General features: G+C 42.9%; 1 protein-coding gene across 1 annotated transcript in view; it reads left to right on the top strand.

Moving 5' to 3' along the window:
• Nucleotides 1–12,750: 12,750 nt before the first annotated feature.
• BRINP1 (BMP/retinoic acid inducible neural specific 1) overlaps nucleotides 12,751–24,936 on the top strand; it is a 163,793-nt gene continuing 151,607 nt past the window's right edge. The window contains exon 1 of the mRNA XM_037492845.2: nucleotides 12,751–13,106. The gene's annotated coding sequence lies outside the window, so the exon portion shown is untranslated. The remainder of the gene's footprint in view (nucleotides 13,107–24,936) is intronic.

Raw genomic sequence — 24,936 nt, 5'->3', positions numbered from 1 at the left:
GAGTCTGAAGACAGGAAAAAGCCAATGTCCCCATTGGAATGAAAGACACTAAAGCAGAAGGCAGGAGGAGTTCTCTTACTGAGGTGCTAGAATGGGGCAAGTTTTAGTTCTATTCAAGCCTTCGACTGATTAAATGAACCACCCATTTTAGGTCAGAAAATCTGATTTCTCCAGTTCACTGATTTAAATGTAAGTCTCATACAAAATAGCACTTTAAGGAACATCTAAGGTAATGATTGATCAATATGTTGGCACCCCATGACCCAGCCAAACTGACATGTAAAATTAACTGTTAGAGTGCCATACTATTAAATGAATGGAAAGCCAGAAGGAGGACATGGCCTCTGGATTCTTAATTTCTTTCCTTTTCCATGCTGACTTCCTAATTCTCTCAACATGTCGATTAGAAATGACCATCCATGTACTTTAAAGAAATCAATATATTAAAGCTACTGAAAGAGCTCAAGAGGTAGGACTATGCCACATGCAGGCGATAGCTAGTTATTTCATTGAAATTTAATATACAGATACCTGAAATATGCTCTGTGGTCTTCTTGAACCATGAAAAAGAGATGATTAAAAAAATATCTCCATCAATAATTTCTGCTTTCTAATCATATGTACTGTCTTCTATTATTTGTGATGCTTATGAGTTTGGGCATGTAAAGTTAAACAAGAAATAGAATTAATTCTTACTATCTTTGTCAATGTGTAATAACATCATTAAAACATTTCAAAATTAACTGTGATCACTGAATCATAAAATGTGTAAGTTTCAGCAGTATTTGAGAATCTCTGATATAGTATTCTGTGATTCTGAAACGACCCTGAGAAAGATGTAAGAAAAATATTTTCTCTGACAAAATGAAGGTACAGGTTCTAAGAGGTTGCTGAAAGTGACACAAGTCTTAGTGAAAGTGAATTCCTGAGGCCTAGTGATTTTTCAGCTTAAAATTAAAAAAAAAAAAATTGAAACTTGTGTTTGTTTTCCTGGGAGACCCTCATGGTCAGCTGTTACTTGTTTCACATGGACTGGTGATATGTTATCAGTCTTACTGATATCTCCTCCATATTTCTGGTAGTAGCACCCCAATTTTCTCTGGAGGTCCTGTCTTTTAACTCATCTGTTTGATGTGATGTTGGATCATTCCCTGAATTTCGAGCATCAAAGGATCATGATGGAGCTTCAGCAAAGGGAATGAAACAGCTGGACACAGTCTTAATACTTTGATTGGGACTGTTAAGGGCAGTGAACATTTGCATTTCATCTGTGCAGGGAGAAAGTCTACCTGAGAGCTAAGCCAACCCAGAGGGAGAAAAAACTGGAAGGCGCAGGATGGGTACTGATCACACGGAACCAAGCCCAAAGTGAGTACTACATCTAGAGTGTTGTTTTCTTGTTTTTGCCTTAGCCAATTTCATATGAGTTTCTTGTCATTTATAAGCAAGACAGGGCTAATTGATACAGCAAGTTTGATGAACTACTCCTGTTCAAAGTCTGGCTGGTATTGTGTTCCCCTGTGGTATGTAGCGATGCTACAAGATGATTAGCATGCAAAAGTATATGCCTTGGTTATATCATGGTCTGATTATTTAACAATGTTATTATCAGTAAGATTTATTTTTTTAAATATTTATTTATTTATTTATTTTTTCACAAGAACCGGGGTACAGGTCAGATGTACCGGAGGGTGAGAGGATTCACCAGTGACAGAGCGGAGAACAGAACAGGTAGACTGACAAAATACACTGCTGAGGGGAGCAGTGGGCATGACAGGAGAGGTCTGCCGTGCCATGTGGGACCCTTGCTGGCTGGCCGGGATCGAACCGGTGCTGCAGGCTGCGGACAGCTTCACAGTGCTGCGCTCAACTGCCTGCACCACCAGGGGAGGCCCTATCAGTAAGTTTTAATAGAGCAAATAACCTAGCTGAGAAGAATGACTAAATTCATTAACAATACCATTGTTTTACCCTTTCATTGTTTGGAAAAAAGAGACATCATTTTATTTCTTGGAAATCCTGTTCCTAGCAATGACTACAATGCCCACATATCATTGACCAGCATTTGATATCTACAAATATGTCTGGGTTTCTTAAATATTGTATTTCAAACAAGCAGCAGCAGGAACCCAAGCTCTATAAACAATTTCCTATGCTAACATCTATGATAAAACACAGAGAATGACAAAAGTCATGTGGTGTTTGACTTTCAGGGTAGAAAGGTAAAGATATCCTTAATTCACAATTTAGATATTCTTTCCACTTTATCTTGCCATCAGAGAAGCATGCTCTTATCTTTAGCATCTGCAGGGGTCCCTCACCTTCTAGGGAGTGACTATGCAGGGTGGACACTTAGGTTTCATCTCCTGTGACAAATATAATTGATGTGCAGTGGTTGGCTGGAAGGCTCTGCTAAGAAGTGATTTGAGGTTTTGTGGGAGAAGGTTCCATGATTGATTAGTAAAGGGTGCCTTAGGCAAGAGATGGACAAGATATAACATCCAGGGAATACCAAAGATTGAAAATCTAAGAAAACCTAGTGGTTTTGAGACAAAATAGAGATCAAGCAGCTGAACTTAAATTAATTGTGATATAAATCAATTATAAATAGTGAAAAAATATATGTTTGTGTGATAAAATAGCAAACCACTATTCCTTTTCAAAACGTGACTCTGAAGCTAGAAAATAAATGTGTTAATGTGCCATTTTGATATCATTATGGGCTCAAGCAGATGAAGCTTGCAGAATTTGTTTTGCAGTTTACAAAAGTGCAATCCTGCATGGTTGAGTACAGAAGAACATAGCAATTACTAAAATAGATTTGCAGGTTGGATTTCAAGTCAATTTTTAGCTATTATATGAGCCTTGTGTTCTTAAGCAAATCATTTCGCTGATGAGATCCTCTGTTTCTTCACTTAGGATAGCACAGATAACCAGTGACTCAAAGTTTTTGTTTTAAGTTTATTTCAATGTCCTTAATTTATAAAATTAAACAATATTTTTGAAGCTCTTAGCAAACTTTCTATCACCTTATTAGCATGATGCTAGTAGGAAGTAAGAACAATGAAAAACAATCACACTAGTGATATCAGTTTGTCAGGGTGCAGGGAAGATTTCACTATTCGAAGAACAAAAAGTCAAAAACTCTCTGCCCTTATCTTCCCTTTTGTTTTAAAGACATCTAATTGGAGGTGGTAAGGAGTCAAAATCTAGTGCATTGAATTGTGAACCCATCTGTCTGAATTTATTTATTTTTTATTTATTTATTTTTTTAAATAATAACTTTTATTTTTATATTCCCCATACAATTGCAACCCCCCCATTCTGACCCCAATCCCTCCCCTCCCGCCCCCCACCCCCCAAAAGTGTTTCTGGTTCATAGTTTTTTGCTGATTTTGATTTTCACTTTCTTATAGTTATTCATTTTCCTGGTCCCTTATTTAAGTTTTCTAGATTCCTGCTATGAGTGAGACCATCCGGTATTTTTCTTTTTCTTTTTGGCTTATTTCGCTGAGCATGATCCCTTCCAGCGCCATCCATGTTGCTGCAAATTGCATGTGTTTATCTTTTTTGAATGCTGAGTAATAGTCCATGGTGTATATGTACCACATCTTCTTGATCCAGTCATCTATTTTTGGGCATTTGGGTTGTTTCCAAAGCTGAGCTATTGTAAACAGTGCTGCTATAAACATAGGGGTGCAGGTGCTCTTTGGAATTGATGTTTCTGTGTCCTTTGGGTAAATACCTAGGAGTGCAATTGCTGGATCATATGGAAGCTCTATGTTTAGTAGGTCTTGAAATCTCCACAAAGCTCTCCATAGTGGTTGGACCAGTTTGCACTCCCACCGACAGTGCAGAAGAGTTCCTTTTTCTCCACACCCTCGCCAACATTTGTTGTTGCTAGTTTTTTTTTAATATGTGCCATTCTAATTTATTTTTTAAAGATTTATTTATTTGTACAAGAACTGGGGTACAGGTCAGAGGCGCGGTAGGGTAAGAGAATTCACCAGTGACAGAGCAGGGAGCAGAACAGGCAGACCCATCGAAAACAGTGGGCAAGGCAGGAGAGGTCCTCCGCACCATGTATGAATCTCCCTGGCTGGCCGGGAATCAAACCAGCACTGCAGAGGCTGAGGACAGCTTCACAGCGAGGCGCTCACCCCCCTGCACCACTTTTGGAGGCCCCCAACTGTCTGAATTCAAATCATAGGTGGGGCCTCCCCGGTGGCTCAGCGGTTGAGTGCTGGGTTGCAAAGCTGCCCTCAGCCTCTGCAGCGCAGGTTCCATCCCAGGCCGCCAGCGAGGGTCCCACGTGGCTCGCAGACCTTCCTGCTGCCCGCTGCTCCGCTCAGCAGTGTACTTCGGTTCTTCTGCCTGTTCTGCTCTGGCTCTGGTGAATTCTCTCACCCTCCCGCGCTTCTGACTGTACCCAGTGCTAGTATAAATAAACAAATAAATAAATCTTAAAAAAATCATAGCTGGATACTTATGAATAATTCTCTCTTTAGGGATGAGAATCATAACACTGGGATTTTTGTGTTTAATGCATAAACTAATATGTAAGAAAGCAGTTAGCGAAATGCCCAGCTCAAGTAAATACTCAACAATTGCTGTTCTTAATAATTATATATTTCTTATTATATTTCTTATATATACTAATTATATATTTCTTATATATTTCTTATTTGTGGATGACACATCTACGCCCATTGATTGAGGTTTAGTGCATGTCAGGCATCTTGCTAAATGATTTAAATAGTTATCTCATTTAATCACTGCAGCAGTAATTGGGATAAGTGTCACTTATTAACGAAACTATATGTTCTCAACAGGAATGAGAGGCTTAGTGGGGTTAATGTTACTGTGTCTATAAGGTTCCTGGTAAGGCTTACTGTGTATCTTCCTTGGAGGTGGTGAAACAAGCTTTGGACTTTAATTTATTTGACTCTAATGTCTATTTCTCATGCCACTATTCTCACTGATTTAAAAAAGATCTAGTGCTTATTCATACTTCAGAAAATTGTTGTCACCAGATTGGAAGACCATTTAACTGGAAGTGAGCCATGGGGTAAAGGAAACTTATCTCTCACCCCCAATAAGTATGGTTATCCAGATAGAATTATCTTCAAAGTTACAGATGGTACAGGGAAATTCTTTATACAGAGAAGTCACTGGACACAATAGCTTTACAAGCTGTGTGGGAAGTACGCTTTATTCTCTAACCTGGGAAGTATCTGTGAATGGACATGAGGTAGGTTATCAAGGATTGAAGGATAGGGAATCCCAGATATTTAGGTTTTGCCACCAGATCATGCAACATTAGATCTGAAAAAAAAGTCTATAAAACTACATTTATTTTCCATCACTGTGAAAAACAATTCCTATATTTTAGGTACTTAAAAAGCATAGTATTTCCCAGAGGTTCTATCGATCAGAAATCCAGGCATGGAGTGATTGGATTCTTTACTCAAGATTTCATTTGACTGCAATGAAGGGCTCAGCAAGGGTTATGGTTGTCCCTTTGGGCTTGAAATCTTCTTCTGAACTCCCAGGATGAAGGCAGATTTCACTTCCTTGTGGTTTCAGGACTGAAGTTCCCATATCCCTGCTAGCTGTCAACCTGGATTACTTTTAGCTCCTAGAGACCACCTGCTATTCCTTCTATATAATATAACACAATTACCAGATTGGTATCCTATCATACTCACCCACACTCAAAGGAGAGGGGATTATCCAAGGATACGTTTATATTACTGTGACAGTTTATATTACTGTGGAATCAGGTAGATGAAGTTTTCAGACTCTGGGGTCAACTCAGAGTTCTGCTTTCCATATATGCTAAGAAATATATATAATTTGTCTGGGGGCATACAGTCTACTATAGACAAAGCTGGATTGATGGCTACCCACAAGTCCCACATTCATCTCTCTGCTCTGCTTCTGGTCTCTGTGGATCAATTGTCTCAAGGTTTTGTATCTAAAGCTCAATCACCTTGATTTATAATATTGTATTAGTCCGAATACATTCAGTAGCAAGTTACAAAAACCTAAATCAAAGTGTCTTAAATAGAAAGGAAGGTTATTGGCTCCTAGAATCAAGTATGTGTCTGTCTTCTGACATCTCTGGATTTATTTCATGATTGAGAGTACCTCCATGTCATCTTCATTCCCAATCTAACCTCCACATCATGGTGTCAAGATTAATCTCTGGAACTCCAGACTTGAATGCTACCAGTTAGATATTCTTTCCACTTTATATGTCCATTATTATTTTGGGGGTAATGATTTTTAATAATAGTTGCGGCAAATGTCCTGGAGATTTCTCAGTACCATTTTGTGTTAATACCCATTTCTAAACAAAGTGCAGTGACCTGAGGGATAGAACAACCTGACTGGGTCATGGCCATATGCCCTAGAGCCAGTAAAATGATCTATCACCTCTAGAACCAAATGGAATGATAAACTAGAAGGGAAGTTTCCCCTAGAAGAATATGGTAGAGAACAGGGGTAGAGAGGGTATATTAGAAAGAGGGAGATGCCAATGAGAACAGAATGAACAGGATGATTATTAAACCATCAAAATGGTGTTAAACAGAAAAAGAGAAAATCCATACAGCAACCTTAATGAGTTTAAGTATCTGTATTGAAATTGCATGCCCATCATTACAAAGTATTTTCTTTATTCAAGACCTACTATGTCCAAGGTGCTCCAGTTCCTTTTCTGGAAAGATTTTGCCTGCTGTGCCTACCTTATCTTTCATTCATTGCAAAAAATAAGGTCCAAAAAACCCCAGCAAGATAAGGAAGAAACTATTTGAGGTTTCAGAAAGACTTATATGTTCTGAATTATTTAGTTGAACTAGAATATGAAAATTTGAAATAGGGATATCCCTTGATACTAAGCCAACAGGGTAGTATTTTTCTGGACACCTCTTCTAAAACACTTTTTAGAAATCACATGTCACCAGGCAAGCTCAGGCCTAAGGAAGGTGGAACTTTGGAAACATGGAAGGAAGAAAAGAAATAGCTGAACACAACTGCAAAACAAGTCTATATGTGCTATGTCCAAATACATTCCTTTTCATGGCTAGTGGAACCTGTTGGGAGATCAAGAGTGAAATTCCTGGTTAAGGCATTTGATGCCATGACTCTGGATTATCCCCATATCTCTGGATACTAAGAGCAAGGTTCACTGACACAGTAAGTGTCATAAAAAGGCAGCAAGTGAAGAATGCTGATATACTTAAAGACTGAAGGACGTGTGAAGAACTCATGATGGTTTAATAAATATTTACTAGTTTCCTCCTATGTGAAGAGCAAGGTTATGCAGAGGCTATGGGCTTGGTTTCTGTAGGTGGGTGGCCTGGCTCGGAATCCTGGCTCTGGCATGTGATATTTAACAATTTTTTTAACCTTTCTGTGTCTCAGTTTTCCTCATCTGAAAATGAAGATTACACTCATCATAATACTGATGTGCAAGGTTATTTGAAGGATTGAATGAAATAATACTTGTAAAACACAGAGAAGTTCCTGGGATAGAGGCAAGGATGCATGATTAATATATGTACATGGTATCTTGATTTACCCAAATGGTATCATGAAGCTCTCATTTATGCCTTTGGATTTTAACTCTACCCAGGAAACATTAAAACAAAGGGTAGAAACAATAACAGTTTAGTTACTATGGTGACACATATTATGAAGAAGATATTAAGGGTTGTGAAAAAAACTGATAGTAGGGGTCTGCCTTGCTCTGAAGTTAAGAGAAGTGACATATACCCTGATTCTGGAGGGTGAGCGGGACCTGGCTAATAATAGCAAGTGGCTGCTGACCAAGGAATCAGCTAACACCAAGGCTTAGAGGCATAATGGAATTTTGCAAACACTGATAATTGAAAGGGGGTCAATCTGGCTGAATTGGAGGAGGAGCCATGATATTAAAGAGAACGATCATGCACAACCTCCTGTACTTCATTTACAATATGTTCCATTCCAATAGAAGTGGTAGAGGATATGGTATGGGAACTAAGTGTTTAGGGAGGAGTCATATCTGGTCATGCAGAAGTAAATGTTGCTGGGGAAAGAACCACATGGCAGTAGAGGGGTCAGTCTGAATGCATAGTGAGAACAATCTGGGAACTAGGGACTTATGAGTCTTTAACTTTTGCTAAAAGAGTATAGATGTGATAACTAGGTATAAATCAGGTAGTATAGACCACAGGGACCACATGATGGAGGGCATTGAATTCCGGGCAGAAACATTCTGTCTCTGGTAGTTGGGTATGCAATTAAACATCCTCCAAGTTTTGGGTAAATAGAATAAAGCATAAAGAGTTAGAATTAAATACATTTCCCCAGCAGGTTTGGGGATACAGGGGAGATACAGACACTCAATGTCATATGCTATTTTGATTCAATTGGGAAATGTTCATAAAAACCTAGATGAGAGACATGGAAAGTTTGAATATTGTTCATATATTGCATTTACTCAACACATATTAGTTCTTATTAAAACTGTTTTCAAAACAACATAAAATTAGCCCTTGATAGCTGCTAAATGTTAAACTTCATATAATGGCAATGTTCTTCCTCTTAGCTCTTGCAATATCTCTTATAGACCCTACAGTATGTGTCAGCTGCATTCTTTGATGCACTGTGATTATTTAGGGATAAGCATACTCAGTAGAGGGCTTCAGACTCTCGAAGAAGGGACTGGGAAAGATATTTATTTCCAAATCTTTCACACCAGCTCACATTCAGCAGCCACTTAACAAATGCAGGCCTCTTTCTGTAGTTGTTCAGTCTGTTCTGAACCCAAGGCACCAGATTAAGGGATTTTAAGTCCACTGAGATTTGACAGGAGCAGTAAACTTAAGCTTTTGAGACAGTGGAAGGTGGCTGAGAGTCCTGCACAAATAGGGCTAAATCTTATCTTTATTTAAGGACGAGAAAGGAGAACCTCCATTTCATTGCTAAAATTTTCTCTGTATTTCTTACTGATTGCTAGAAAAAAAGGTGTTTACCCACTTATTGGTTTCCACATTGGCTTTGTCTTTCTAATTTCTTAACCTCAAATCTAAATGAAACAACCTATAAAATCCAAGGTCAGACTGGAAACCGGAGAAGTATCTATTTTAGAGTTTCTGAGGGAGGAGTATGTATTCATAAATATCCCTGAGTGATATTGTCAAAGAAAGATTCCATGAGACATCATGAAGATTCTTCTGGGAATTTTTTTTTTTTTTTAAGATTTATTTATTTATTTATACAAGCACTGTGTATAGTCCGAGGCACGGGAGGGTGAGAGAATTCACCAGAGCCAGAGCCGAGAGCAGAACAGACAGAGTGACTAAATACACTTCTGAGGGGAGCAGCGGGTGGCAGGAAGTCTGCGAGCCATGTGGGACCCTCTCTGGCAGCCCCGCCTGGGATAGACCCGGCGCTGCAGAGGCTGCGGGCAGCTTCGCAACCCAGCGCTCAACCGCTGCGCCACCAGGGAGGCCCCTTCTGGGAATTTTAAAAATATGTTTTTCACAAGAGAGAACATCCTTAGAAATCATCAGGTTCTCAAAAAGGTCTGTAACTTTAAGAATATGCTCCAATATTTAGCAAACGATCATGTCGTGAAGACTATAAAAGAACCAATCCCTGGGGGAATGTGGTGTTGTAGTATCACCCAAGATCTATAGACAGGAAGTTCTTTCCTAAATCTACCCTAATCCCTTGGCATCTCCTTCCTATGCAAGCCCTTGGTAAATTCAGTGGAAGCAGCAAGCAGCTGCTCACCAACACCCACCCCAAAGAAAGAACAAGACATTTCTCACATATCTCAAGCTGCCTTAAATGTTCTTTCTTTGGCAAAGAAGAAAAAAAAAGAAATATATTTTTGGCCTCTAAACCTTTTCCCACCCATGTGTATTTCTGCAGAAATGTTATCCATATGGTTCCAATTGCTTTCTCCATAAGTCATTAGGAATGCTTTGCACTGAGAACTTTTCTGATGACCAAGGAGTCTTTGGAGACTTTTAAAAATGGCCTTCATAGCCTTTCTTCATAGAAATAGGGAAGCTAAATAAAGCCAAATGCAAATTAGCTGAGACCAGGAAAGGTTGGAGTTTTACTCAAAACTCAGTAACCACAAGGCTTGCGTGAGTTTTAAATCTGTCCAGGCAAGGCCTTCACTTCCTCCTCCAGGGATAAGGGTGATAAATATTCCATTGGCACAGAAGATGTAATGGTCTCAGCCATTTAGATTCATATTTAGGGTTGGGTGCAGTGAGCCCATTAAATTCTAAGTTCTTCCAATCATGCTTTCATTTCCCCATTATTTCCAGAGACCGTAATAAAAATTTTGGACTTAGAGTTGGGTGTGAAATTCCTGACTCCATTGCCCTACTATATCCTGGCATGCTACTCGGGTTTTCCAAGCTCCAATTTCCTCTGCTGTAGTAATGGAATAGTCTTACCTATCTAATGCTTCACGGCATTTGGGGAAGTATAAAAGACAACCTAGGGATGCCCCAAATGAAGTATGGTGCATAGTAAAAGTTCAGAATTCTCTCTCCCCTTCCTTTTTCTAACAATAGTAGAAATTGGGAAAGTTCTGTTTTTCCTAAGGTAATATAGATGGTTTGAAGCATGGATAGAAAGGCAGGAAAATGTTCCACCCAGTTAAGTCCCCACTTTCCAAGGCATATGGAATGCTGCCTATCTTGGGAGATGAATAAAGAGGCAAGATCTAGAAGGAGCCATTCTATGCCAACCTCTGAAGCTGCCTAGCCAGGTTGTTTGAGACTGAGTCCAGAACTCCATTTCCAGCAGAGCCTAGTATCAGTCAAGGAGACATATGCTGGAGGATGATGTAGAAACCTGGAGAAAGGGAGATGAGTGTAAAGGAAGGGGAAGAGTAGACAGAAAAAAGGAAGGAGAGGGGAAATTGGAGACAATAATTTTGGGCTTCATACTGAAATGAGTGGAAGAAGCAGTGTGTATGGTGAGTGTATTTGTTTATGGTGTGAATCAAAGTCAGAACTGGCTCAGGGACCACTGCCGAGGATCTGAACCTAGAGCAGAAGCCCAGGGAAGGAGAAAATTTTCCAAGCGAAAGGGAGAATTTACACCAGAAAAATCCCTGTGTTGGTCAGTGGCTGGAGAGCTGTCCGTGGTGCTGACTGTCCTTCGTTTGGATTACATAGAAGCAGAGGGAGCTTTAATACGGTTCCATCTCTCCTCGCCTCCCTCACCTCTGTTCTGCCCTCCCGAGACATAGGCTTATCCTGACTGGTTCTCTTCCTGCTCTTGTTTCCCCAACCTCCTTTTCAATTCAATATTTTTTTCTTAGGTTCTTGATTGCTCAAGCCTTTCTTTTCCATTTTGTTCTGTGAATCCCCTTCCTCCAATTAGTCTACCACCCCCTAGATCCTTATGGGTCTCCCTGGTTACATCTTTCTCCTATCACCCTTCAGATAATAATAACATTAATAACAATAGCAATCATAATTACAGGTAACATGACTTGAACACTCACTAGGTGCCAGGGAGTATTCTAAGTGTTTTGTACATACATTAACTCATTAAAATTTTACAGCAACCTTATTAGGTAGGTAGTTTTATTATCATGTTCTACGGATGAGGAATTGAGACGCTTAAGAGATAGGTAATTTGGCCAGGATCACATAGCTATGGGATCTTTAGCTACCTAAAGATACTCACCCATCTCAACTACACTTTTACTAAATCTGGGTTCTTTAAATTTCTTATCACTTCTTCCATAATGCTCCCTGCCCCTCCATCTGGTAATTTCATGATGCTTCCTGCGCCTCCATAAGCTTCCAGGGATAGGAATCTGCATTTAGTGATTCCGTTTATTTATTTGTTTTAGTGATTTGGTTTAAATTAAAAGAAAGAAAGAAAAAGAAGCAGCAAAGTAAGCAACCATACAGAATGTGCCCTGCGTGAGACTTCAGATCCCGTAAGGCCTTCTTTTTCTGTTTTTGGGAGAACCCCCTGTCAGCAATCCCAGTGTGCCTGGCAGACTAAATTTGTCATCTTCGATTCTCTATATTATATTAACGTCTTAGCCCCAGTACCCTCGCCCCTCTCTGCCTCCAGTGGTATCCAGAGAACTTTAAGTCCCTACAGCTCTCACTCCTACAGCCTGCCCACGTAGAGAAGCACTTGCTTAATTCTGGGAGATTACGTGGGCTCAAGCCTACACATACAGAGAAACAGTCTTCAATACTCATAGAGAGACTCGGAGATACAAATGGACCCACACAGGCACCTCCCCCGACAGAAAGCCACACTCGGATAAGAAGACTCAGACACGCAGCACCCGCATACCCAGAAACACTCAGATACTCGCTACGCACACAGCTACAGACAAGCTTTGGAACAGCAGGATGCGGGGTTTGCGGACACACCACACACAGTCCCTTTAGGTGCACATCCTTCCAGACGTGCCACCGCATCCCCAGGCCCGCGAGAACCCCCAATGGCTCAGCCTCAGCCCACCCAGGCCGCCCGTCCCTCTCCAGAGGCCTCCTTTCTCTCCTCCTGTTCCTTCTCCTCCTCTGCCTAAAGATGTACAAAACACTCCTCAGAATAAAACCCAGCTTTCGGCTCCTCCCTCCCCGCCCCCCGGCCGTCTCTCCCCCATTCATTTTCGCCCGTCGCTGGGTAAGTCCCTCCTCCCGCGTAGCCCGGCCTCCGCTTCTCCCCGCCTGGAGACCGCGGCGCACTTGGACTTCCCTCTCCATTCGCTAGCCGCCGTGCTCCAGGTCCCCACGGCTGCGAAGTGATCTGGTGCGGGGGGAGCAGGAACGCGCAGGCGAGCGAACGAGCGAGAGGGCGAGCGAGAGCGCCGGGAGGCAGAGGGAGTAGTGACCGCCTTCCGGAGCCGGGATTCATGCCTGTCCTCGGGACCAGCGAAGGGGACTTGAGGGCTGAGTATGAGCCAGGCTGCTAGAAGCCAGGTACCCCCACGCCTGCAGTCCCCGCGCCGTTCCCGGTATGCGAGCTGGACGCAGGGCTCTCCCAAGTTCCCACCGAGCCGAATAAAAAGCGTCCGCCCGCAGCTCTCCGCCAAAGACGGACATTGACTCCAGGTAAGGCGGCGCCGGGCGCAGCACCCGCAGCCCCGCTGCCCTTGGAGGCGGCCGGGACCGCATTCGGGGCGCCTCTGCCTGCGCGCCCCTCCCCGCACCTTTCTGCTCTTCCCTCGCCCACCCCGCCATCTCCGAGTGCTCTCAGGTTCCGGCGAGGGGGTCCCTTATCTTGGTGCGCGAAGGGTTAAATGCGGGTTTTAGTAAGTGGCGTGTGTGCTCCCCGCGCGCTCCCGACGTGTGTACCATGTTGGGAACTTGATGTGGTGCTAGTGTGTGTTTGCGTGTGCGGCGTCGTTGCGTTTGATGTGTGTGTTTGTGATGCATGTGAGTGTGTGCAGGGGAGGGGGGTGAAGAGAGGTCCTATAACCTACTTAAGGCACGATGTCTGTGTGCATGTTTATGCGTATGTGTTTGTATGTGTGTGCTTATGTGCCTTTTTAATTAGGTCTCTCCAGCTTACAGAGAATGGAATCGTGCCTGTAGGATCACGTAGCCATCGGGAAGCCCTCTGTGGACTTCCTCTTGGGGCTCCAGACTTGGGGTTTGGGGAAGATTATGGGGATCAGGATGGTCCCTTATTTAGCCCAATATTAGTACCCTTGAAGGAAAATTCCTCCAAATGATGGAGACCTCCTACACTTGGACTCACAGTTTAATATGAGGGAGAAGCGGCCAAGCCCAGAGGCGAGGAGGCACTGTCACTTTAAATTCCACACTGGGCAGACTCCAGGATTCTGATGGGAATTTGGAGTCACTGGGTAGTGGGTGACAACAGTGGCCTCCTTATCTGGGGCTTGGCAAGTCTGGAATAGAGTGGAACCTTCCTCTCTGATTGTAATCAGAATAACATAGCAGCACCTCTTGCTTCTGGTGCTTTGGGGGAGAATCTGGGCAAGTTTGCTTGGACCCCCCTCAAGGGAAAGGAAAAAGAGTCCTTAGAGACTTGCTCATCCATCATAGTTACAGAGGATCACTGAGAAAATTTCGTATGGGGGCAAGATTTCATTGGGTAGTAAGGCAAGAGATGGATGGGGCACTTCCCTAAGACAGAGCCTCCTTCCCTTCCCCATTTCAGACTGTCTTGGGAGATTCCCAAGAGATTCTCTTCCTGGACTGTGCCTTCCTGGTCTCTATTGGAGTTAAGAGAATAGTGGGAGAAGGGACAGAGGTGGGGGTGTGTGTGTGTTTCAATACTCAGGGAGACCTACAATTTGGGAATGGATTGTGGGTGGGGGATTCATGACAGAATGTGGCAGGAATTGACTTAAACTGCTGTCGGTTTGCACCTCACATCTCTTGTGTGGCTCCAACATACTGCCAAGGGCATGGGGGCAGTGGAAAGCATCTCAGTGAGGAAGACAGCTCTGGTCAAGTCCCTCTTTCCTTTTTCCTTCACCTCCTAAGGGTCTTTCTAGGTGAGTCCCTTGGCCACTCTGGCTAGGTCTTGCTGGGTTTGGATTCTAGGGCCAGCCATTGATTTCATTCCCGGCTGCCTCTTAAAGGCTTGCCACACTCAGCAAAAATGCTGAGTTTTACTGCTGTTAGCATGGCTTCCAGGCTCGGCAGCTGTTACTTTCCCAAGGTAAGAGGCAGCCGTTCTGCTCTCAGGCGGCGAGTCTCGGGGAGGACAAGGGCTGAGAGCTGGGACAGAGCCTGTCCGCCCCCACTGGAAGGGCCCGCTGAAAAGGCATTGAGGGGCAAACGAGTGAACATATATTTGTGTTAAAAATATATCTGTATATTTACTTTCTGGGGGGAGATAACAGCAAACATGTGTTTGTAGGAAGCTGCCCTGGCAGGTGGGTGATGCTACCTGCAGGCACGCAGAGGCACCATTCTGGCTGGAGACTGACACCTCGAGCTGAAGCCTGCACTCGCCACAAGGAATATGCTTCAGGAAATGCATGTCGGCCTAGAGCTCCCTGGTTCATTTTGGGTGGCGGTGGGAAAGTAGAGGAGGAGACCCCACGTTAGGAACTACTCTCAGTTTTTTTTTTTCTTTTTCAATTCATAAACAATTGAAGCTGATGAATATTAAAGAGCAGACAGGCAGGACCTGGTGGCCCATAGAGGGACGAGAGTTCCCCAGCATTGTCCAGAGAGTTGGTCGTATGCCCAGGACTAGAACCTCTGTGGCCTGACACCCAGAACAATGTTCTTTTCACTCCACCACACTGCCCAGGGCCTCTGTATTGCCGTCCACCCCTACCCTGCCACCATGTTCCCCTTTAAGACCATCACTTGTCATCCCTCATCACACTTCTTATTTCAGGGATGCATTTCAAAGCTCTTCCATCTGGAAACATGACCCTGGAGAGAAAGAGTTCAATGCCTCAATCACTCTACAAACATGCGCGCGTGCACACACACACACACACACACACTCAGTGGACATATATTCATTTTCTAGTGATTTTAGAGAATTACACATAAGCAAGTAAAAACAATGACCAGTAGACTGAATCCAGCAGGGCATCTGGACTGTACCTGAACTTTGTGTTAAGGAATGCTTTGCTTTCCAGAGAGCCAAGTGTACGCCCAGCCACCATACTTCAGACAAATTAATTTATTTATATTTGTGAGAATCTTTCCCCTGTACAATTACATATATTGCTGTCATGACATTAGGCTCAGACACGCAAGCACCCGTACCTTAGACACAGTGCACACAGAGATCCACAAACATTTCCTTCTTCTATTCCCCAAGAGAAAATTGCAATCTCTGGACTAAATAGTGTTCCCTTATATAAAAACATCACTAGGGAAGGGAAATATAAACCCCTTGAAAAATAGGCCCCGAATAAGACAGAAATCAGGGACATGCAAAACTGTGCTCCCACACTTCTAGATGCTGGTTTTGGGGTGCAGGCAGACACTGATAAAAAAAAAACAACAACATGGGTTTTCAGGGCCATCTGCAATAGAGCCTTTCCACTCAGGCTTTTCCCAGGCTGGATGGCACTTCAGCTCCCAGAAGGGGGAGCTGTGACTCCACTCCAACCGAGGAAAAACAGCTCCGACATTCCAAATCAGCTGTTGGGCCCCCGTTGAGTTTAGAAGGCCCAGCTCCGTCTGAAATGAATACATTTGAAACGGTGCAAGCGGGACCTTAAAATCATTCTCCCCTGGTCAGTCCAAATAAAACATCTTAGAGAGTTTATGTTATTGACCACAAAGTCCTTTGCTTCTCTAGAAAGGTCTTTGCCCAAGGGACCTTCAGCTGTGTGAGGAGACATTTTCTGATTTGCATCCTCTCGCTTGCCCCTTCTCAGTACCTTAGATTACTGATGAAGCCATCAGTACACATGGCCTATGCAGGTCACTCGGATGGACACAGCCTGCTCTTTTGTTCTCCCTGCATCCCTTGCTAATTTAAAAAGATTGAGAAATTAGCCACTGAACTCCTGGTAGTCGTATTAAAGAGAGTTAGGGACATGTGGAGAGGATACATTTTCCAGTGTCATTCTCCAAATAATTACCCTCCATGTTTTCCATTCTAACCCTTCCTCAAGGAATTTTATCTTATTTTCCCCTCTGCCATGAACGTTGTTTTATTTTTCCCTCCATCTCCCAACTTCTGACTCTCCTTTTTAAAATCTTACACATATTTAGATGTCAAGTTTGAATGACCCTTCCAAGAAATTGTCCCTTAATCTCATTTTGGAATGAATAGCTTTCTCCTCTATTCTTTCATTTATTTTCTCTGAAACACCATTGTGGCTTGTGGTTCTCATTTTATAACTCTGCAGGTGTGAGTTTAGTTGCCTTCTTCAATATGGCCTTTGTAGGAGCAACTTTTTATCCCCAGGGATCGACACATAATAGTCGCACTATAAATATTTGTTGTTTTCTCTCTGTTTCTCTGTCTCTGTCTCTCTCTAATTATTTTTCATATTTACTGAAAGCAATACAATCATGGCTTCAAAAGTTCTGCCACCTACACCAGCAATTTAGAGATACTAGTGATAGTTAGACAGGGAAAACTGTGTCCTACTTGGAAGTGAACATGACCATGTTCCAAGGCCTTTCTTTTTCTTCTCTCACTTAATTGTCCTTCCTGCACAGTAAGGAAAATATAGCCCCTTGTGCAGAATTTACAGAAGAGGAAAATTAAACTCATGCTAGTTAAGTCCCTTGCCCAAGGTCACATTACTGAGCTGGAATCCTGCAGCATCTCTACTCTTTCCAGTGTACCACTGAGTTAAGGGTAACCTTGGTGGATGGTCAAAAGGACTGGGTTGTTTAGTAGAGTCTGTGAATAGCTGAGGCAAAATTTTCACTCCTTTAAAATGATGTTAGGGCCTCGCTAGTGGAGCAGGCGATTGAGTGCCGCACTGTGAAGCTGTTCGCAGCCTCTGCAACACAGGTTCCGTCCCAGCCGGCCGCGAGAATCCCACATGATGCGGCAGACCTCTCCTGTCTCGCCTGCTGCTCCCCTCAGCAGTGTGTTTTGTCAGTCTGCCTGTTCTGTTCCCCACTCTGTCTCTCGTGAATCCTCTCACCCTCCCGCACATCTGGCCTGTAACCCAGCACTTGTATAAATTAAAAAAAATATATTTAAAAAAAAATAAAATGATGTTATGAAGGAGTCATGGAGTCATAGGATTAAAGAATCTCAGTGTTTCAAGATTTTCAATAACCAAACAACCCTCCTCCTTATTCAAGAATCAAGAGTCCTTTTTGCAATATCCATGGCACATAGCTACTCAGTCTCATTTTTAGTACTTTTAGCATGGAGAACTCATTGCCGTACAAATTAGTCTGTGTTATATATGGAAAGCTTCATTGGAATGGTCCCTTACTTTGACCCTAACTTGCCTTCTATCCATAAGTCTCTGCTATCCCACAATATAAGTACAATTCTCTTCCAGTTGTCAGTTCCTCATACATTGTACATACACACACACACAAACCACAGAACTAGACATTACAAATGAATGTTATGGAAGCATAATCATACCACATATTCTTTTTCAGACTAGATTGATCTATTTCCATAGTCCTGTGTCCTGTACAGTCATTTGGGCCCCATGCTGGGTGTTCTCCATGGCATTGCCTAGTTTATCTCACCCATAGAGTTTAGAAAACCCAGAGTTTGGGGGGTTCACATGAAAATCAGTGCATATTAAAAATGTGCATTCATTCATCCATTCATTAAATATTCATTAGGTACCTACTGTTTTCCAAACATCGTTCTAGGTCATTGTTATCAAATAGAACTTTCTGTGATGAGGAGTATGTTCTCTGTGCTGTCCAAATGTGGTGCCACTAGCCACATGTTATTGCTGAACACTTGAAATGTGACTGGTGTGACTGATGAACGTAGTTTTTAATCTTATCTAATTTATATTTTAATTGAAATAACTATGCAAGGCTTGCAGTCACTATATTGATCAGCACAGATCTAGACATTAACGATGAGCATGATCCTATTTTCATGGTGCTCATAGTGTAGTGTGGAGATATGGATCATAGATGAATAAATGGATAAGCAAATTAATTTCACATGCTAGCCAATATCATGCAAATAATAGTTTAAGGTAATAGGCTAGGGAGGAACATGCATGGTATAACTCTAGATAGGGTCATCAGGAAAAGACTCACCAAGAGGTCATGTTGGAACTGAGATTTAATTGAGCAGGAACCAGCTTTGTGATTATTGGGGAGATTATTATAGGCAGAGAGGGGAACAAGGACAAAGTTGCTAAATAGGGGCAAACTTAAGAAATATAAAGGTCAGTGTGCTGATGATTGGAATGGGGGGAATGTCAGGAGATGAAAATATAAAAGGTAGGTCAGGGCCAGACCAGTAAGACCTTGTTTAAGATGAGGGAATGGAAGTCTAGACATAGCCCTCTTGAAATCTCTGTTTGGGAAGCAGGTCGCCTGAGGGCTGAGCTGAGGAGAGTTTGGAGATTGACAGAAGCTCATCATCAAGTCCTCTTAATGGGTTTTCATCTTGTCCATTTTTAATCAGTCGTTTCAATGAATTCTTCTCATCTTACTTTCTAGTCCTGCTCTCAGTGCTGCAGACTCTGGAAATACCCAAATCTAAAGGAGGGGGAGACACTGGAGAAGGGGAGATAGATCGAAAAGGAGGAAGGGAATGAATACCTGGGGAGAAGGTAATTGAAATGAAGTCTGGTGAAAAGGGATGAAAGCTGGAATCAGTTTGCATCAGCAGATATTTATTGCATATCTTGTCTGGGAAAGGCCTTGAAAAAAGTGACTCAGGGGTGTGGTGATGAGCCCTGCTAGGTGCTGGCAAGCTAATAGAGGGACTCTGCAAATTCACATACAATTATTCATGGTGGATGAAGAATTGTCATTTCTAGGAGTGTTTGGGTGAAAATTAGAGGAAGACACAGAGGTGGCAGTGGGGTTGAGGAGGGTGACGACAATGACTCTACATTCTTAGGGGGAACAGACACTCTCTTTTTATTTTAGATTGCCATTGATTCCAAATTTTATGTAGTAAGAGCACAGGGTCTGGGCACCAGATTCTAGCCTTGGCCCCTCCCATTGTGTATCTGCACTGCCTTAAGAGTCTGGTTCTTTCTAGTGATGCCTTCTCTCGATCAGAAAGGAACTCACTGTGGCCTGCCTCAGGAATTGCCCAGTTTTTTTAGCCTGTTGCATGATGAAGCAGAGAGAGGCACATACGACAAGGCCATGCTTCATCATAAGGCTTGTCTGTCTTCTTAAAGTGAGCACATCTTAAAGAAGCCAAACCTCAGGCACAGATGGCAACTCAGGGCAAGGTGGCTGAGTGGGGTAGATGTGCCCCCTACTCTAACTCTTAATATCAAAGTGATTAAGTGGTCGCATGAAACCCCTGTCCTCCTGGAGCACAGTAGCTAAAAAAGCTGCCTAGAAATCAGTAGATAGTCCTTGCTACTGAGGGGGCAAAGAAGACAATTAAGAAGATAATGAGGCTGAGGAAAAGTGAAATTAATTTCTTTTTTTTTAATATGAGGGTGATGGGGATCTTTGTCTCTCAAAGGAACTATCTGTTGGAGTTTGTGTAGGGCTTGAAGGAGAATAAACTGAATAAGACCGGGTGTGAGAAAGTTAAGAGTGGTAAATTGCCAGGGGTGCCTGCCATTCAGCAGAGGACACACACAGGAACAGAAAGCCTGGTGAGGACACAGAATAGATCATTCTAAACAAATCCTGTTCTCAGTTTGCGAAGATTTTCTCACAGGGCGCAAAGTTGTATACAACCTTGCTGGGCCATCTTGGGAACAGCTAAGAGACTGTATCCCCCCGAGCGTGAGGAGGTAGATTCATAAGGCAATTAACAAAAGCAAGATGCAATCTTTTTTGTGTAAACTGCAAAGGTCGGAGCAGCGGGGGTTCAAGTAAATGGTCCATCTGAACAGCAAGAAACCTTTGTAAGGGTTAACCCAATACTAGCCCAGAGGGGTTTCTGAGATATAATTTATCTAACCTTTCAGAGGTCCTGCAAATGAGCCAGTGGGAACCTCGATGAGAAATAATGGAGCCTGGGGATAATGGGGAGCAGCCGAGTTACAGATTACAAACAGGTTCAGATGGAGGAAGGGCAACCATCTAGGGCCTGCTTGCCTTTTGCAGGACCCACGCATCCAAGTGGTCAATTCTCAGGTATCCATTCTAAGAACTAGCAGCTAGCAAAAGCTGATGAAGCTTTGGTGAGCAGTGGGCCTCCTGGGACTACAGAAACCTGCAGGAACACTCTAAGCTTGGTGACTGAGACATCTCCCTTAAGTAAGTATGTTTCCGTGGATATGGCAGTGGATAAGCTAAAATTTTCTGCGTTATAGGCCCACTGTAGAGGAGGGGCCCACAAGGAGCCTTGGCTGGCACTATAAAAGCATCTGCAGAGAGCACAGGGGCCATTAAAAAAAAAGAAAATCAGTACTCTGGTATGTTTAGGAGTGTAGGGGAAAGATTAAAAAAACATTTCAGGCAGGGGTTGGTAATTGTGTTTTTCTGCTGGGACAAATTTTGTAGGCTCATCTCTTCGAGATGAAGGGGTCCTTGTCAAACGCCATTGTCAGAGATAGCCGAGGCGAGGGAGGACGGCGAGGGGTCATGAAGAATTGTATTCCAAATACATACCAACGGAACAGCATCATTCACATTCCAGTGAAGCCTTGCGAATAACTCCTGAAAATATAGCCTGATTGGCCATAGTTTACCTGCCCTCTCCTCTCATTCCTGGCAGTGGGAACGATACATTTAAGGCAGAGTAGAGGACAACATTTGTGGGGGTTCTAGAAGAATCTTCACACCCATGGTGTTTAGAGATGTGTGACATGTCACATTATGAAGCCAGCCTTGGAATGGAGCCGTGTAGGTACCAAGCATGTCACATACTCCTGGTGGGTTGGATACGCCTCTGATGTAATATTCTCTAAACAAAGTCGTATGTCAGTGGTTTCATCCCCCATTCTAGACATGAGGAAATCAAGACTTATGCCCTTGTTCAAGGTCAAACACTGAGTGGATGGTCTGTGCCGAATTTGGACTATTTCTGTCTGACTTAAAAGTGTAGTGGTTGAAAGCTTGGATGCTAGAGGTTGAAGGTCGGAGCTGCCGCTTGCTGGCTCTGTGACCTTGACCAGATCACCCACTGCTCCAGGGTCATTTTCTTGAGCTGTAGCATGAAGGTGGTGATGCTGACCCCTTATGCTAGGTGTTTTGATCATCAATACTATATAAACATTATTATTGCTTTTTACTGTTGTTACACCCTGTGATATTATACTTACCATTGTTTGTGATCCCAAGCATGTCCCCTACTCGGGATGTCCTGCATGAAAGCCACTCTTGGCTAGCTTGAGGCACTACCTCGCAAATGAGCTTGCACACTCACGTTTACCAGTCTTCATTCTCCTGATCTGGCAAAGTGAAAATCACCGGTTAGGAAAAAGAATGAAAGAAGAGGAAGAGAGACAGAAAAAATGCAAAATGGCTAAGGCAGATTTTTTTTATACTCTGTATTATCGTGAGTCAGAAACCAGATCAAGACAAGCTCACCCACTATTAGAGTAGAAAGACAGCATCGACATAATTGACATAATCTCTCGTTTTTTAAAATATAAAGCCCTTTTCTCTTTAGTATCAAGCTGTATCCGAGCAGGTTCTCATACCCCACACTGCTCAGCCATGTCAATGTACCTCTTGACTTGGTTTTCTAATCTATAAGACCAGGGTATTCAGCAGGTGCCTACTAGAGAGGGGCTGATGCACTGCAGAATGCAGGCTCTGGGTGAACCAGGGGGCTCACCTCCTCATTGTGATTAACCTCTCACTCATTTTTAATATTTATTTTTCCAAAGTGCTTGCATGTCTAAACTTATTTTAATCTCAACTGATATTTACAGTTACACTTGGAAATTGGAGTCATTCTCCCCATTTTCCAGATGATGACCTTGTGGCTAGAGGTAAAAGAATTTTCCCCAAGATTAACAATTAGTGACACATCAGGCCTCAGATCCATTCCATAAGACATTAATATAATCTCCCACTGAGCTCTCTCCACCCATCTGTCAAGGCACTGTGCAGCCCGTGGCAGCTCGGTGGCCTCCCCAAATCAAGCTTGATTATTGCTACTTGGTCTCTATCGTCTTAGGTCAGGTCCATTGTGGCAAAACTTCAGCCATTCTGTCACCAAGGCCCTGCCCTCAATCCCAGTCTCATACATGTGTAATGAGAGGGACATTCATCTTGCATGTTCTGGAGATGCTTGGATGGTGCCCTGGAGGGGGCCTTCTTAAATCTCCTTAATAACCTGCATTTTGCTTTCTCTCCTTTTTTATCTGTCAGCATCATGCATATACCCCACTCTTCCAGTTCTTTCTGGCTGCCAACTTCATAACCTCTTAAAATAGTAATTTAACTTCACAATGTCTCGGCAGGAAACCTTAGCTTAGTTTGTTTATTTCATCCTTAAGTTGTGGAAGTTCAAATGCTGCTGAGACCGGGGCCAGTCATCATTGAATAAGCTACTTTCTGATTCTGGGCCAGAGCTAAGAGCCAAGATCTTACTTCTCTTGGGAACAGATTCACCAGAACCATTTCTGATAACAGTAACACTTTTAAAAACAGCTCAGGAAATAGCAGGGTGGAGGTGGCATGGATTGTGACAGCCAGATGTTGCAGATATATATATATCTGATCTCTCTTTCTCTACACACACACATCACATGTATAAAGAAAGAAATATTGAATGCATTTCAGGATAAATAGGAAGAACAATATGTGGTGGGGAGCATATCCGAGACAGAGTTCTCTATTAATGGAACATGAGCCCCAATGTAGCCACAAAATCATCCACTATCCAAATGTTATCTAGGGGTAACATAGATAACTTTAACTTCCAGCTAAAAAGTGTAGCCAATAAATTTATAAAAGCCAACACATTTGGGGCCCCTACTAATCAAATAAGTGAAAGTGTGGTGCCATGCATCTTCATTAAATGGCAAGAATGTGGGCACCTGCTTGCCCATGGCACAGGTGGATATTTATGTTGAGTACAGCCTTTTATGAAATGGGACTTCTAGTCTTTCATTGAACAAACATCTGTCATTGAACCCTGAATCAGTGCCCAATACTGTTCTAGGCATTTTTTTTTTTATTTTTTATTTTATTTTTTTTAAACGTTAGTATTTTTTTTAAGTTTTATTTATTTATTTATACAAGCACTGGGTACAGTCAGAAGCACAGGAAGGTGAGAGAATTCACAGAGCCAGAGCGGGGAGCAGAGCAGACAGACTGACGAAGTACACTGCTGAGGGGAGCAGCGGGCGGCAGGAGAGGTCTGCGCACCATGTGGGACCCTCGCCCGGCGGCCAGGGATCAAACCAGCACTGCAGAGGCTGTGAGCAGCTTTGCAACCCAGCGCTCAACCTCTGCGCCACCAGGAAGGCCCTGTTCTAGGCATTCTAAAAACAGCAGTGAAAAAAACTAAAGAAGGCCTGCCTTCTTGGAGCTGACTTCCTAGTGAGGAAGAAGTAAATGGATAAATACATTTGTCTGATGGAGCTGAGAGTATAGGGTGGTGTGGCTGGGGAGGGCGTACTGTTCAGGATAGGGAGGCGAATCCTCATTCGGATGTTGATATTGTGGAAACGGTAGGTGAACCTCCGGAGAACAGGCTAGCAGGAACAGAGCAGAAAGCGTAGAGCTGCTGAGGTGGAGCTGGGCTTGGTGGGACCCCTCTGTCCCCAGGTGACTACAGTGCGGTGAACCAGGGGAAGCCAGGGGAGAGAAGGGATGGACTCTCTAACATTATCATCATCTCTATCTCTGTCTGTAAAAGAAGCTGCAAATCCTTCTATTTTAAGAATTTCCCCATTCTGAAATGTAAATTCATTACAGGTGCACAGGTATGTGAAGAGGGGATTTTATCAGGGTTTTTGGGGAAAATAGAATATGAAGAAAACCAAAACAAAACTCATAATGAAATATCTGCAGTCGTGATATTTCTGCAGAGAGTGATAGAGGAGAGCATTTATACCTCAGAAAGTGGGATGCAGATAGAGAAAATGACTTGTAAAAACTGGGCTTCCTGATTGTTTTGCTGTGAGAGTGGATAAAGCGTTTAGCAATATTCTCATATATAGTAAATTCTTTTTTTTTTTAAAGATTTATTTCTTTATTTATACAAGCACTGGGTACAGTCAGAAGCACGGGAGAGTGAGAGAGTTCACCAGAACCAGGACAGGGAGCAGAACAGGCAGACTGACAAAGAAGTACACTGCTGAGGGAAGCAGCGGGCGGCAGGAGAGATCTGCAAGCCATGTGGGACCCTACCCGGCGGCCGGGGATCGAACCGGCGCTG

The sequence above is a fragment of the Talpa occidentalis genome, unplaced genomic scaffold (genome assembly GCF_014898055.3).
Source record: "Talpa occidentalis isolate TD23 unplaced genomic scaffold, MPIMG_talOcc4v2.1 talOcc4.7, whole genome shotgun sequence".
NCBI lineage: Eukaryota > Metazoa > Chordata > Mammalia > Eulipotyphla > Talpidae > Talpa > Talpa occidentalis.
This window is presented reverse-complemented; position numbering and strand designations above follow the sequence as displayed.